The sequence below is a fragment of the Sorex araneus genome, chromosome 1 (assembly GCF_027595985.1).
Source record: "Sorex araneus isolate mSorAra2 chromosome 1, mSorAra2.pri, whole genome shotgun sequence".
NCBI lineage: Eukaryota > Metazoa > Chordata > Mammalia > Eulipotyphla > Soricidae > Sorex > Sorex araneus.
Window position 1 is genome coordinate 53335302 of NC_073302.1, and position 16706 is coordinate 53352007.

The window sequence follows — 16706 nt, forward strand, 5'->3', positions numbered from 1 at the left end:
TTTCTCAGAGAAATTTTTCAACTGAATAGGTAAATTCTACAGCCCGGCTGACATACAGTGATTTTTTTTCTTGTAGCACTTGTTTATATTCAACTAATCTCTTTAATTTCTTCCAAAATGAAACTTAACTGCTCTAAGATGAGAATTTATGAACTACTTTCTATTTGGTCAAAAGTACAAGACATTTTGACTCTACATTCAATCCAGTGGTATATTTTTTTTCATTTTGGGTCATACCCCGAGATGCACAGGGGTTACTCCTGGCTCTGCACTCAGGAATTACCCCTGGTGGTCCCTCAGGGGACCATATGGGATGCTGGGGATCGAACCCGGGTCGGCTGCGTGCAAGGCAAACGCCCTAGCCGCTGTGCTATCACTCCAGCCCCAATCCAGTGATATTTTAAAACTCAGGAGTTTGTTCTGGATGGTATTTTTATCAGGACAACATTAATGCTGATTCCAATACAATATTTATTAGGTCAATGAAAATATTAGATGAATTATATAAAGGATCATTTGTACTTTTTTTATTTTATTGATATTTTCATAAAGACATTTCTTTGCTTAATACATTTTAAAATAGGAAATTCATTCATCAACTTAATTTTGTGTGTGTATATATATGTATATATATATACATATATATCTCACTGTATCACTGTCACCCCGTTGTTCATCAGTTTGTTCAAGCGAGCACCAGTAATGTCTCCATTGTGAGACTTGTTACTGTTTTTGGCATATCAAATACGCCATGGGTAGCTTGCCAGGATCTGCCATGCAGGCGAGATAATCCCAGTAGCTTGCTGGGCTCTCCAAGAGGGACGAAGGAATCGAACCCAGATCTATATATAATTTTAACAATCACAATTGCTATTGAGAATAACTATTGATGATCTCCATTATCTCTACTGAAACTGGGGGGATTGTTTTATTTTTTGGGGGAGGGGGTGTTCACAAAGAGTCAGGGCAGCGGGACTCTATCTCTCCCGCTGCCCAAGTTTGTGGTCTCACATCACTTCCCCCACCCAGGGAGGCTGATGGAGATGGGCAGGCAAAGGAAGGAATGAATGCCAGGCTGCTCGGTATCAATTACAGTTTATTCCAATCTCTGTTCCCCTTCTGCTTCTGTCTCTCAGCCCTTCTGCTTCTCTCTCTCCCAAGCCCCACTCGCTTCTTTCGCCTTGTGCTCTGCTTCTGTGTCTCCCCCCTGCCTCTGTGTCTTGCTCTGCTTCTGTGTCTTCCCTCCTACTTCTGTGTGTTCTTCTACTTCTCCTACAGTCTTAGTTTATATAGCAATCACATAGAGTGGTAACACAAAGGTGGGTCGGAACATTAACACATCAACAAAGAGAGGTAAGACCACTCCTCAAGGACAAAAATCTCATTTAAGGAGATTATTCCAGATTACTAGGAAATCTGCTCAAGGGTGGGATCCAAACAAGAGTGTGTCACTTTCTTCTTTCCTCAACTAGTAATCCACTTAAATAGCTGTAGTAAATCTACTTCTAATATTTCTAGCAATGTCATTCTGTATGAGCACAGTAAGAGATATAAGCTTAAAGTTTGGTTCCTCCTGAGAACATTTCACTATACATTCCAGACCACAGTCCTTAGGCCAGGTTAATCTTCCTAACCCCAGCAGGGTTCTAGTCTCGTCGTTACTTTTGGATCATGACAACATTTATCCATGATCATGCTCTCAACTTATAGTTGAGTATTGTGGTGCTTTGGCCTGGCCCATTTTGATGCCAGGTAGCTCACATCTTGCCCTGGGTCCATTCTGTCCTTCATCGGGACCCTGCTTTTGGGTGCTAGGAACTAAGGGCAACTGAGTCAAGAAAGCAGATGCCCAGGAGTAAATATTATTGGAGTCAATCAACTCCCAAGTTACAAAGCATAGTATTAACTGTCTTCCTGTGTCCATACAGAAAGAACATTCCTTTAAAGTAAACTATGCAAAAGACACTAACTTACAATACAAGTTCAGAGTCGTTAGAAGGATCTGATCTTACAAGATAACAGAATCTGATTAGGGAAAAGGTGATTAACTGGTTGGGAAGGAGGGTGCAGAGAAGAGTTTACAGATAAACAAAGGAATGGGAGTGTCTCGGGAGCACTGTGATGGGTGTAACCTGATAAACCTAAGTTCCCTGCAGCAAGGCTGAAATGGCAAACCCAATATTCTCCTACATTGGGGAGTGCCACACTCAGAGGTGCTCAGGTCTATCTCCTGCCTGTACTTAGGGATCACTCCTAGCTCCTGCAACCATATGAGATGGAGGGAATCAAACTCAAGTCAGCCACATGCAAGGCAAATATACCTGCTGTACTATTGCTTGAGGCCCTAAATCTTGTTTTTATTGGTACAATTGTACGTATCTGAATTTCACCAGGAAAATATTTTTTATCATTTTTTAGACCAATTCTATGACAAACTATCTGCTTGTGGAGGTTATGGATCTAAAAATAAAACTAACATACCCTAAAGTTGCCATATATTTCTGCAATGTCTTCATCCTTTGGGGGAAATGAGGGTGGGGAGGTGGATTTGTTTGGGTTTGGGGTCTTTTTGGTGGGTGTCTTCATCTTTTTTGGAGGACTGGTTTTTAAAGTTTGACCACATTGAAGATTCATGGCAGTGAAAACTTCTGACTTCCCTACAGCATAACAGACATTCACAATATTTTGATAATGTTTCCCTAGCATCATTTCTAAGTGTCCTCTCAGCTTCAAGTTGTATAAAACAAAAGTATTAAGACCCTGTTTTAAACAACAACAAAAAAAATCTATTGCGGTATATATATGTTATCAACTTATAAAATGCCAAAGCAAACTGTTGATTAATATTATTACATTTTAATGGCATAATTGGTAGTAGTAATAATCACTGTCACTGTCATCCCATTGCTCATCAATTTGTTCGAGCGGGCACCAGTAACATCTCTCATTGAGAGACTTATTGTTACTGTTTTTGGCATATCCAATATGCGTGGGTAGCTTGCCAGGCTCTGCCGAGCAGGCTCGATACTCTCGGTAGCTTGCCGGGTTCTTGGAGAGGGGCGGAGGAATCGAACTTGGGTCTGCTGCATGAAGGGCAAACGCCCAACTGCTATGCTATCACTCCAGCCCAGTAGTAATAATAATAAATTATAAAAGAAGAAATATCTTCACAACTATACATGTTAGAAATTGTTCTATTAACATTAATTTGGGGGGGGCACAGGTCATACCCAGCAGTGCTTAGGTAACATAAGCTAAATACTCCTGGCTCTGCACTTAGGGATCACTCCTGACAGGCTCAGTGGACCATAGGTGGTACTGAGGATCCAACACAGGTAAGCCACATGCAAGGCAAGTTCCCTACTCCCTACTCTGCAGCCTGAAACAAATTTTCTTAACTTCTTATGGCCTGGAGTGTTAAGTCAAAAGGCTGGAGCAAATGCTTAACACACAGGAGACCCAGAAGTACATAGTTCCCTGACCAGCACCAGAAGGAGCCTCTAATCCCACTGGGAGTGGCCCTAAAATAAAATTTGAAAATTTTTAAACTTCCTAGTTGTCATAAATACCAAGATACTGGGGTCTAACTGCATTGTCAGTGACTTCACCATGAGTCTTAGTAGAATATGAACTGAGTCTAGAGCCATTGGAAAGACTGACTTTAGTCCACTTCTTCCTCTATAGCTGTGTGTAAGCAAATTTGCATTACCAGTTCCTTGCCTAAAAGATATGACATGGTCTTTCAATTCCTGCTTCCGTGGGTGTTAGAAAAGGTGAGTTATAACTCCATAAATTGCCTGCCTTATGAGTCTTTTAGTATGTCTAGGTTTTAGCACCTATTGGGTTTTCTACTTCATGCAACCTTGAGCAAATTATATAACACAAGATTTAAAAATTAGTGTCCATGGGTTCTTATGGGATGAATACATTCCAAGTTTGACAATCACAAGGATCCTAATTGCTTATTTCAATATTCTAACACTACAGATACCAGAAAACTCATATCCTTCTAGAGGTCACAGATCTCAAGCCCCCACCTACCTTCACCCAGCAACATGCCAAGTTAGTAACAGCCTTGTCCAGTTAGTAACAACAGACTAAGAAGGATTCTATTTTAGTCTAGGTGTCAGGCTCATCCAGGACATGAAAAATTCAGAGGCAAACCAAAGTTCCCAGGTTCACACATTTCCTGGAGACCTTTGTGACCTATATAAGCTAATTACATCCTGTGATACAAAACTTCTACTTGGCCTCTACTGCCAACTTACATTCCGGGTATTTCTACACAGACCTAATACATTGCAAACCCAGAGTTGTCAGATTCCTAATAAATTAGACTACTTGTATGCCTTAACCCACAGCAGACATCAACAATCAATCACAGCACCATTTCCCACTATTTCATTTCGGCATTCCGGGCAACCACTACTAATATGTCCATTTAGCAGGCAAAACATATTAAATAGCCACACATTCCAGCCCACCCTACTAATGAGGAAAACAAGGACTAAATAGGCAATCTTCCCTTCCTGAAATCACAGTGCTGAGCTGAATAACTGGATATTATTGTCTCATTTTTGGTGTGTGCATTGGGCTTTTTGTTGTTGTTGTTCTTCTGCAACAGCCCAAAAGCATCTGAGGAATTTTCTGTGTTGTCATGGGTGTTTTCTGTACCTAACCACAATGCACAAGAATGAGGGGTTACCATTCACAAGCAACATAGCTAGAGAAGTGTGGTAAGAAGACTTCTCCTTTAGAAGACTTACATTATGTCATTAGTCAGGCTATAGCTAGATAGTGAATAATAGCAGCTTTTAATTAGTGAGCATTGTATGGAAAGAAAAGAAAGGTTTTTGCTGCTGGGATTCAATAATGGAATTTTCAATAAATAATAATAATTACCTCCGGGACTAAAAAGAAGGGGGGGAATATCCAAATTTGGTCACAAAGCAGTTGGAAGATAAGCAAACAGTTCTGTCTACTGCCAGCAGCTAATGACCCATGTCCTTGAATAGAATCAGGTCAGAGAAGACTGTAAACACTGTAGCTTCTCTGTCTCCTCTCCGAAGTTGGCTCAAGTGTGCAATCAATCCCAGGAGCAGTTCCACCTGACTTCAGGGAAATGGGAGGGGGGAGGGGGAGACAAACAAAAATCCCTGCTTTCTGCAAGGAAAATAATGCTAGTTATTCTCATTGTTCTGCCTTAAGGATGCCTACAATAGAGTCTTGGAGCCTTTGCATTGGGGCAAGACCCTGTCCCAGTCCCTGTCCCTTCCCCGAGCCTGCCAGGCCTATGCTTTTGTCTTCGTGCCTTCTCGCTCCAGAAACTCCCCAGGTGTTTTCAAGAGTGCCTTGTCTCTGTGTCAGAAACACCTGCGAGTTTTTGCAAATGGCCCCTGGAAAACCCAGCCTGGCTCCAGCTATAGTGTTCTCCCAGTCTAGACACCTCTCTGCAGAGTAGCCCTACTTACGGCAGAGTCAGTAGAAAAACAACGAGATTCCTATGTAGCATATGGCCCTGGACTCCAAGCAAATTATAACCAGCTCTAGGAGAAAGACATGCCTTGGAATTCCTCTGGTTGAGCCGGAAGAGTCCCTTACTTGAATGCCTGAGTTGACCAATCCACATTCGGAACCTGCAGTGGACCAGGTCTGGCATGAGCACATATTCACCCAAGGAGAATATGTTCCAACTTCTGTTCTCAAAGGCTTCATTGTCCGTAAAGGAAGGCAAATGAATGACAAACATAGGACTTCTACTAGAATCAACAGCCTAAGTGGCTAAGAAGTAAATGCTTTGCATGCTGGATTACTGGATTTGATTCCCAACACCTCATGTCCCAGTGAGTACAGAGTCAGCAATAGCCCCTAGTACTGCTAGCAGGACCCAAAACAAACAAAGATACACTAACCTGGCTTTGAATCATGGCTCTGCCATTTTTGGGGTGGGTGCCCAAACTTCTGTGTCACACCTACCCTATCCAAGCCTTAAGAGTTGTTGGGACTTAAGTCCAGCGGACCCACGTGCACGCCCTTTCCGCCGCTGCTGCCACTCGAGCAAGATCGCGGGGCCCAAATGAATTATTTTGGACACCAACAGCCCACTGAAATACCCCCAGACCGTGAACTGAAAGTTTACCCCAGGCTGCGACAACGGGAAAGGGTCTCTCTCTCCAGGATTTTCCATCTTATGAGCACCACAAAAGGGGAGTAAAAGCTTGCAGTGATGTAATTTCTGGCAGAATTTTCCCTGGACTTCATACAGAAATCCAAAACCACGCGGCCACTGCTGCGGCCGCGCAACCTAAGCAGGTCTAACTGTGGGGGAAAATGCCAAACAATAATACTGAGTTTTTTATTGAAATATTGAAGGTAATCAAAGTAGCAGTCATTTCTCTGGACTGTAAACTAAGCTATAGCCCCACGCCGGCCAACAAGAGGAAATATCCTCCTTTCTCGGTTCTTTTCCCTTTTCTGGGAGAAACGCAGTGTGGCGTCCACCATATTATGAGGTCTATTAAGTAGGCACGAATTTAGAGGCGCAGGAAGGGGAGGGGAAAAAATAAAATTATGTACTTGGAACAGCGGGACACTTGGGGAGTCTCGGGCTGATACCAGAGCATGCTCCGCTGAGATTCGACCCAGATGAACACACTTCTGTGTGGCCGCATTGCTGCAGATCAATCAGAATCCTGAGGAACTACTTTTGGTTCCAGAAACTGCTTGCAGCCATGTCTCTAGACTGTGAACTAAGCCATAACCCCATGCTGGCCGAGGATGGGAAATATCTCTTTTTCTCGTCAGGCGGTGTGGTGTCAGTCATAATATGAGGACTATTTATTAAGCAGGCATGAACTTGGTGGCGTGGGAAGGAGGGGGAAAAAAATTCTATGTACTTGAAACAGTGGGACTTCGTATCTCTCCACTCTCAGCTATGGAAAACTAAGTATCAAATGCTTCATTGGCAGCACGGCTGTCTTCCTTGGGAGAAGACTCCAACAATAGTGAGTTTTGTGTTGAACTATGGAAAGTAATCAAGGTAAAGAGAAAATGAAGTGAAATTTATCAATTACACAGGCGGGGATAGGGGTAGGGGGAGTGTTGGGAGGTAGACTGGGGTCTTTGGTGGTGGAGTGTGGGCATGGGTGAAGGGATGGGTGTTTGAGTATTGTATAACTGAGACATAAGCCTGAGAACTTTGTAACCTTCCACATGGTGATCAATAAAATAAATTTTTTTAAAAAAGAGTTGTTGGGGTAGGGGGATTAAATAAAGCTACATGAATAAACATTAAAATTCAGCATTAGAAAAGGAATACTGGCCGGGATGTGACACACGTGCGGCCCCTCCGCAGCTGCACCCACGTGAATCCAGACCCAGCTGAACCAACTACAACATGGACTGCTCCTAGCAGATTGTTTCCTGCCAGAGAACTAAGCTGCGACCCCATGCAGGGGAAAGGTATTTCTCTCTCTCGCCTGTCCCTTCCCGGGGATGAAGGGCATGGGGACTGCCATATTATGACGACCACAGATGGGGTTTACAAGCTTGCAATGATCGAATATCCGGAAGAAATCTCCCTGGACTTAGTTGTTAAAGTACAGAAATACAAAACCGTGCGGCTGCTACTGCGGCCGTGCAACTTCATTTCTCTTCACAACAGGTCTGACTCTTGTGGGGTGCTCCTAATAATAATGGTGAGGTTTGTGTTGAAATATTGAATGTAACCAAAGTAAATAGAAAGTAAAGTGAAATTTATCAGTTACAAGGCGGGGGGTGTGTGGTTGGGCGGGATGGGAGGTGTACTGTTTTTGGTTTTTTTTTTGTCTTCGGTGGTGGGATATGAGCACTGGTGAAGGGATGATTTTTTCAGCATTGTATGACTAAGATTTAAGCCTGAAAGCATTGTAATTTTCCACATGGTGATTTAATAAAATAAAATTTAAAAAATTCAAAAATTAAAAAAAAAGAAAAGGAATACTGTATTTAGAAGAATTAAGTCAGCAATAATGTCTTTGGTGTTGTTATTGGGCCACACCTAAGAGTGATCAGGAGTTATTTCCTTCTCTGCACTCAGAAATCACTCTCGCAGGTTCAAGGGACCATATAGGATGCTGGGGATCAAACCCGGATTGTCTGTGTGCAAGGGCCCTGCCATCTTTACTATCTCTCTAGCCCTAAAATCAGGAATAATTTGTAAGGGACTGTTTCATTGGATAAAATTAGTTAATATTTATTTGGAACATTACTAGAATCCTGCCTATCTTAAAGAAGTCATATGCCATGTTTGATAGCTAAACATGCCATTTGGAGGAACGGTGTTGGGATTGGCTGGAAAAGTAGGCTCTGAAGGGGAGAGGGTATCTGGCAGCCAAAGAGAGGAAGCATGTGATGTAAAGGTCTCAAGTCCTCATGCAAGCAGTCTGGATACTTCATGCCACCAAACATCATGACATGGTACAGCTAGAGCTTAGGAAAGCCTACCCCACACACTCTGAGAAAAAAATTCATGTCTTAGCTATGCTTCATAATAACCCAGGGGTTGGGGGCAGAGTGGGAGGTGATATAGAACTGACCATTAGTTGTTGGGGTTGGGTGAGGGATGTGTGAGGGTCCACTCTACAGCTCTCTATTATGTTCTGCTTCTCAGTGATTGGCATATTCCATTTTAAACAATTATCTTGAAAAGGTGGGGTGGAGAAGGCACTCTGCTGTTATCAGTCATTAGTACCTTCGTGTGAAAGGGAGAACATTCTTTGGGGGATGAAGTGGAAACACAAGATGACAGCATGGAAGGAAACAGAAAGTAAATTTAAGGAGGGGGAAAAAATGGACAGTTTCCCATAGCTTAGAGTTAAAGTTAAATTCTAGATTAAATTAAAATATCCCATGTTTCATGGCACAGGTTGACCATCAATCATCTTATTATTAGATTCTATTTATTGAGCACCTACAAGAGTAAGAACTGTACTCGATTGCTTATATAGATGATACACTTAGTGTGCACAACAGAGCTACTAAATGCATAATGTTACACTTGGATAACAAATGAGGAAATAGTCTTAGAAAAATCCTAAGTCACTTTTCAAGCCAATCAAATGACAGAAAATATTGGAGTTGAAGACATAATATTGGAGGGTATTTACATGGGGAAACTATTTCATGTGGAGACTGTTGACTACTTAAGTCCAGACTTGCTATTATTTGAAAAAGGATTGTTAAAATCTTATTTTGGTGGCTTCATACCAGTAATTAAAATGAAATAATTTATCCCAGAATTTCTCTTTCTTCATAGATATTTTAAACAGGGTTAAAAATCAAGAGAATTTGGGGCTGGAGTGATAGCACAGTGGGTAGGGCGTTTGCCTTGCACGCGGCCAACCCAGGTTTGAATCCCAGCATCCCATATGGTTCCCTGAGCACCACCAGAGGTAATTCCTGAGTGCAGAGCCAGGAGTAACCCCTGTGCATCGCCGGGTGTGACCCAAAAAGAAAAAAAAATCAAGATAATTTGTAGCAGACGGAATCTAGAAACAGCAATGACCATTGTGCTCTGAAGGTCACCATGAGCATGAGAGTAACTGGGACCTCCCTCCCCTGAGAGAGATAAGGAAGAAAATCTATGGTCAACGTAGTATTTCCTTCTGAACTTCACCCAGAGGCACAGAGTTGAAGGCTATAAAAGATATACATCATACTTGTTTGCCTTTGGGGGTGGCATTTCTTATGAGGGTGCTATTTTTTGTGAATCTCTTCTAGTTCTTGTTTATGCTTCTTCCTTTCTCCTGGCCCCATTGCCCAGTAGAAGGACTTCCTGACTGGTAGGAATCAATCTTCCATAGAGTTCTTCACCAGCTTCTACAATTGGGAAATATATAATATTTATAATAAATTACTAATTATGAAAAAATAAACAGGACCATTCCAGGGAGGCTGGGAACTCCTCCCCCTTCCTGGTGCTTCCCTGCTGTGCCTGACACAGATGTTCACCTCAGTTCTCCGTGCTGGCAACGTCTGGCCAGCTCTGCTTCAATCGTCTTAGGTCTGGTGCTTATCCTTTTCCTGGGGCTACAGATGACTGATTCCCCTCTGTGAAGGAGGTCCAGGGGACCCAGCACTGCCCTGACAGTTTAGCAGCTCAGGCAGAAATTAAACACCACCTGCAGAGGGAGGGAGCAAGGCAGCTGTTGAGCTGGAATTCAGGGCAGCTGCAGCACACACGGAAGTGGAGAAGGACAGCTGGAGGTGACCATCCTCTCGATCAACTTCCGGCAGAACAGGAAAGAAGTTATGCATAACTTCTGTGATCACTGTCACTGTCCTCCCATTGCGCATTGATTTGCTCGAGTGGGCACCAGTAACGTCTCCATTGTGAGACTCGTTGTTACTGTTTTGGGCACATCAAATACGCCACGGGTAGCTTGCCAGGCTCTGCCATGCAGGCAGGCAGGATACTCTACCTCTGTGCTATTGCTCCAGCCCATCAGAAAATACTAGACAGTAAAATTTGAGAACTTGTTACATTGTATTACTTGGTGTACTGATAGCTATTTGAAAGTAAATTGCATGAAAATACGCTTACATGCATACCCTCCCCCGACACACACACACACACACACACACACACACACACACACACACACACACACACACACACACACACACATAGAGACACTGCATATTCTCAGAGACATTGGGCAAGGTTTTAGAAGCCCTTGGGAGGATTTTGACGCCCACTAAAATGTCTGACCACAGACCTATGAAACACACAAGTCACTGGAGTCTCAGCCTTCTTTCAAAAACAAGTGCTACTGACTGAGATGGCAATGGTTGCAGACACTGAGAGCCCAGAGGACTAAGACTGTTTTTTTTTTCTTTTTCTCTATAGAAAAGAGGGCCTGCATGAAAATTTGAGGTGGGAAGGATGTCCACTGGCACAGACTGAAGAACAACTGCAAAGAGAGGGAGGGGGGTGGGGTGCTGGTTTTACTCCCAGTAGGGCTAGCATGACATGACAGCTTACACATATCCCAAGATTGTTTGTTTTGGGGTTTGTTTTGTTTTCAGAAAATTCACACATAGTCAGGCAGACACATGGCAGTGTATATAACTGAGGAATATGCAGTCAACAAACATCAAGTGTATACAGGAAATGGCAGAGAAACGTCACTGGAGATGTGGATTTTAGAAAGGTGAAAGACTTTAGAAAAGTGACCCATGCACCGTTGAGTGACATGGAAGGATGGAATAATTAACTACAGTTTTGAGCGTTTGTTTTGTTTTGTGGAAGGGTTGTGTGTGGTTGTTTGACTTGGGAACCAAACCCAGAAGTGCTCAGGGATTACTTATGGCTCTGCACTCAGAAATTACTCCCGGAGGGTTCAGGAGATTGTTTTGGGGGTTCAGGAGATTGTTTGGGGTGCTGAGGATCAAATCCAGGCAAGCTATATGCAAGGCAAACACCCTACCTGCCTAACTATCACTCTGGCCCCAACCAATGGGCGAGGAGGCTAGAGGTGTAGTCAGGGCTCTACTGCAGTCTCTGTTAACCTGTACTGTCCAGCCAGGCGCCAAGACTCCTTATCAGTGCAAACTTGTTAAAAGTTTTGCTGGGGCCCGAGCGATAGCACAGCGGGTAGGGCGTTTGCCTTGCACGCGGCCGACCCGGGTTCGATCCCCGGCATCCCATATGGTCCCCCTCAGCACCGCCAGGAGTAATTCCTGAGTGCAAAGCCAGGAGTAACCCCTGAGCATCGCTGGGTGTGACCCAAAAAGCAAAATAAATAAATAAATAAATAAATAAATAAATAAAAGTTTTGCTTTGTCCCAATCAGAGTCAGTAGAATTCAATAGGGCAGCTTCAGGGGGTGAGATTTCAGGCCCAGTGTGCAGAAGAAACCAAACCTATTCTTTCCCTGAACATTCCATCATCCAACACAACCGCAAGACACACAAATTCCCTGGTCTCTGCTGAGGGCAGAGTGATTTTCTCTGCTTCTGGCCAGACCCCAAAGCTTGTACCCTGCTCTCTCAAGGCAGAAGACTAAGGGGTATAATAATAGAGGTTGCTTTGGCAGAGGAACTGGAGAAAGGAGGATGTCACCCATTGAGCATGTACTCCCAGCACTCACAGGGACTACAATCACCCTTGTCTGGAGGTGTGCTATGTGCCATTCCTTTATCAGGTACAGAAAGTGAGTCCTTCCAGAACATAAGGACTTCCCAAAATCATTCAACTACACAGCCTGAGAAATAAGATCTGAACCTAGACCCACAAAGACATCGGAGATCACAGTCTTCCTTTAAATTCCACTGAACCCTCATCAGCCCCATCTAAAAGAACTGGGTGTTGTGATAGAAATGTCCTTTATAGGTCACCTCATGTGGTAACTGAGCAAGTAAGATGTGAATGCTGCAACTAAGGAAGAAAATTTTGTATTTGATGCATTTAATTTAAATGTAATAGCCACGTGTGTTTAGTGGCTAATCTGCCGAATAGTGAAAGTTCATACAGTTCTGTATTAAAGTACCCTAAGAGTTGAAATCTCCTAAAATAATCCCCAGGGGAAGAAATAAACACACAGAAGTACATTGGTACAACTAGCAATTAATCTTATTATTCATCCATCTTTTCTTAATGGAAATGGTGACAGATTCTTCTTAACAGTGCCTGACTTAGGAAAATATAATCAATCCACAGACTGGGTTATTCAGATTTAAAGAGGCCTGCCTTATTCAAGTGTTGGCAGCTGACAAAAACCAGAAATGGTAGCTGTGAGATGCCCTATGCCTCCAGCTAATGGGCTGCATGAAGACAGTGAGCAATTGGAACCATTTCAACAGCTAATCTTTCCTTCACATGACAGACTTTAGAGACACCCTGTCCTTTTGCTAATCACCGTTCTTCTCAATGTTAAGAGGATGAAGTCCAGAGCTTACACCACTGAGTCTGACCTATAACAGTGAACTTGGCAGGGACAACAGTGATCTAGTTATTGACCATGCTGGGGCAAAAGTCTCCCACGATGGCAGTCTAAAATAGCAAGCTTCATGCAGATGGTAAAGGAAGATAACAGGGAGGGACTGGAAGGATAGTTCTGGGGATAGGACACTTGCCTTGCACATTTTAATCCCTGGAACTCCATATGGTGCCCAGAGCACCACCACAAGTGACCCCTGAGTGCAAAGACTGGAGTAACCCCAGAGCACTGCCAGATGTGGCCCAAAAGAAAAAGAGATAACAGAGCATGTCACCTGGTGAGCACTGCTGGCATGTGTTATGTGGCCATTCAATGTGCATCTCAGTGGTAATCCCAGCCCAGGGATATTAATAGACCCACAGAGAGTTGAAGGGCTCCCATTTTAAGAGAGCAATTGAATAAGACTTTGTCTCTCCTTATCAGCAAAAATGATGCACTCTAAAATTCTATGCCAAGCTTCATTTGTCTTTTGAATTATCTAAGATCCTGGTTCCTTTCAAAAGGGATAAGCAAATCAACAACAGCTGAGATAGAGAAAAAAACATTTTGTTACTCTGCAAAACCAGAACCTCAGTCAAACCCCTGAGCCAGCAAGAAGTGTCAGAAAAACAGATTGTGACAATGGGGCAGGTGGGGAAGGAACTGAGGTGAGTCTCAAAACAACCAAAAGAGAGAAATTCTGATATTTGGGTGTTCAGACCCATGCACCGTTGAGTGACATGGAAGGATGAAATAATTAACTACAGTTTTGAGGGTTTGTTTTGTTTTGTGGAGGGGTTGTGTGTGGTTGTTTGGCTTGGGGGCCAAACCCAGAGGTGCTCAGGGATTACTCATGGCTCTGCACTCAGAGATAACTCCCAGAGGGTTCAGGAGATTGTTAGGGGTGCTGAGGAGATTGCTTGGGGTGCTGAGGATCAAATCAGGCAGGCTATATGCAAGGCAAACACCCTGCCTGCCTAACTATCACTCTGGCCCCAAACCAACTACAGATTTTGACTATTGTAAATAGTGTTGCAATAGCCAATATTTGGAAACAATCCAAATGTCCAAGAGTAGATGACTGGTTAAAATACATATACGTGTGTGTGTATCACAAATGGAATGCTACTTGGCTAAAAGAAAAGACAGAATCATGCAATTATTTGCCACTACATTGATGGAGCTAAAGAATATCATGCGGAGCAAAGTCAGTCAGAAGAAGAAAGACCGAAACAGAATGATCTCTCATAGATGGAAATATAAAGGAATAGCAAATGGTCAAAGAGACAACAGAATCTGAGAACTGGTGAACAGAATTGAGCTTACCCAGGTGAGGAGACTGCAAGCATATGGAGGGACTTTCAGGAGGTGACCTTATGCCAATGGTAGAGGGAAGTGGACATTCTGATAGAAGGTGTGGATTGGAATGTTGTGTGCATGAATCCCTGTCATTAGTAGTACTATAACTGCTGCCAACTAGCCAAATATTTCTAACTAAAATTTCTAACTAAGTTACAAAGAAGTCAATATGCTTGTCTGTGTTACACCACACTTGGAGGAAGAATCTCCTACTTTTCCTGAATGTCATAAACTAGATCCACTAGCTGAGAACCACTCCAGGAAAGTCAAGGGCATCTGTTTCATCTCCATTGGTGGGGTCACTCTGATCCGTGAATGTAAGCCGAAACCACAGACCATCCTGGATCTTTGCCCCACACCAATCCCAATCCCAATCCACCTCTCTCTCTCTCTCTCTCTCTCTCTCTCTCTCTCTCTCTCTCTCTCTCTCTCTCTCACACACACACACACACACACACACACACACACACACACACACACACTGCACTGAAGGACTTGAAGCCCCCCTGACCCCCTGAGTCCAGCCTGTTCTCTCAGGATTACTGCAGAGGAACCTACAGTTAAGTAATAACCACTTTCATCAGTGACCCCAACTCTGTGCTTTCTCACTCTCTGTATCTTGTAAGCCCGTGGGGTTGGTTTTAGATTTAAGGTGTAGCCTAAGCCACTCCAAAGTAGGATTGCAGGCTAGTCTGACTCAAGAAGCAGGACATCCAAAGCAGTTGCCTACAGGACCAGACTGAGAAGAACTCAGAGCGAGCATTTGGCTTGAATAGAGCATCTGTGATAAAGTCTTACAGACATCTGGGACTGGGGGAATCAGCAGTGTCACCAGCCTGAGGTGGACTTTAAGCAAATGACAAGCTCTTGCAGAGAGGCCTGTCTCCTGCCTTCAGAATCTGAAGTGAATAGAAGCTGATGGGCATCTGCTGAGTGACTCCACAGCACCCCTAGAGCACACTGCGTGAAGTTGATCCTGGACAAGGTTTTTTGGGTTTTTTTTTTTCTGTTGTAGCTCAATGTCATTTTTTTTTTTTTAATCACCGTGAGATAGTTACAAGCTTTCATGTTTGGGTTGCAATCTCACAATGATCAAACACCCATCCCTCCACCAGTGCACATTCCCTGGACAAGGTCTTCAGTGAGCTGCTGCAGTCTACAGGCAGTTTGAAATTAAGAATTACTGTCACTGTCACTGTCACTGTCATCCCGTTGCTCACCGATTTGCTCGAGCGAGCATAAGTAACGCCTCCATTGCGAGACTTTGTTGTTACTGTTTTGGGCATATCGAATACATCATGGGTAGCTTGCCAGGCTCTGCCATGAGGGTGAAATTCTCTCGGTAGATTGCCAGGCTCTCCGAGAGGAGCTGAAGAATCGAACCTGGGTCGTCCGCATGTAAGGCAAACGCCCTACCCTCTGTGCTATCAAAATTAAGAATCAGGCCCGTAAAAATCTTACACATATGAGGTCGTGAGTTTGATCCTGGTGCCACCTACATGCACAAGAATGATCCTGAAGCTCTACTATCACTTCCTAAGCCACTGGGCCTTCTTTGGGCTCCTTATTGCTGGAGGTTCTAACAGAGCCATCAGCATGGCCTCAGCACTTGTAGGTGGCATCAGGATTTGAACTCACAGCAAGCAATTTTTGGAAAAATGCTTTATGCGGCCACCCAGGTCTCAAGAAATCATTTTTTATAACTATGACATTGGCTTTGACTATGATTTCATATCATGCATTTTTACAAGATGGTTTTCTGTCTTTAGTTGAGTAAAAGTTATTTGTATACATATATACAATATGCCAAAATTTAGACACAGGAGCCAGAGCGAGAGCACAGCGGGTAGGGAGTTTGCCTTGCACAAAGCCGACCTGGGTTTGATCCCCGACATCTCACTCATATGGTCACCCAAGCACTGCCAGGAGCAATTCCTGAGTGCAAAGCCAGGAGTAACCCCTGAGCATCGCTAGGTGTGACCCAAAAAGCAAAAAAAAAAAATTTAGACACAGTCAGAATATTGCTAATATATTTAAAAGGCAGACAGATTTTTCTATAATGAATTGTGTAAATTGACCAAAATGTTGGTATTTGTAAAACTCACAGGTCACTCCAACTCCCTTGCAGATTGAAAAGTAGAAGTTGTACACAGAGATATATCAACAATTGAGGGTCTGTCTTATAAGCAAGAGGCCAGTGAGGCCATGAGTTGAATCAGCCATCCCCACCCCCCGACATACACAGACACACAGAAACACACACACACACACACACACACACACACACACACACACACACACACACACACACCACGTCCCACTTCACTTCCCGGACTCCCACCAATGTGTGCTGTCTCCGGCACACTGCAAACAAGCATGTGTAAGTCC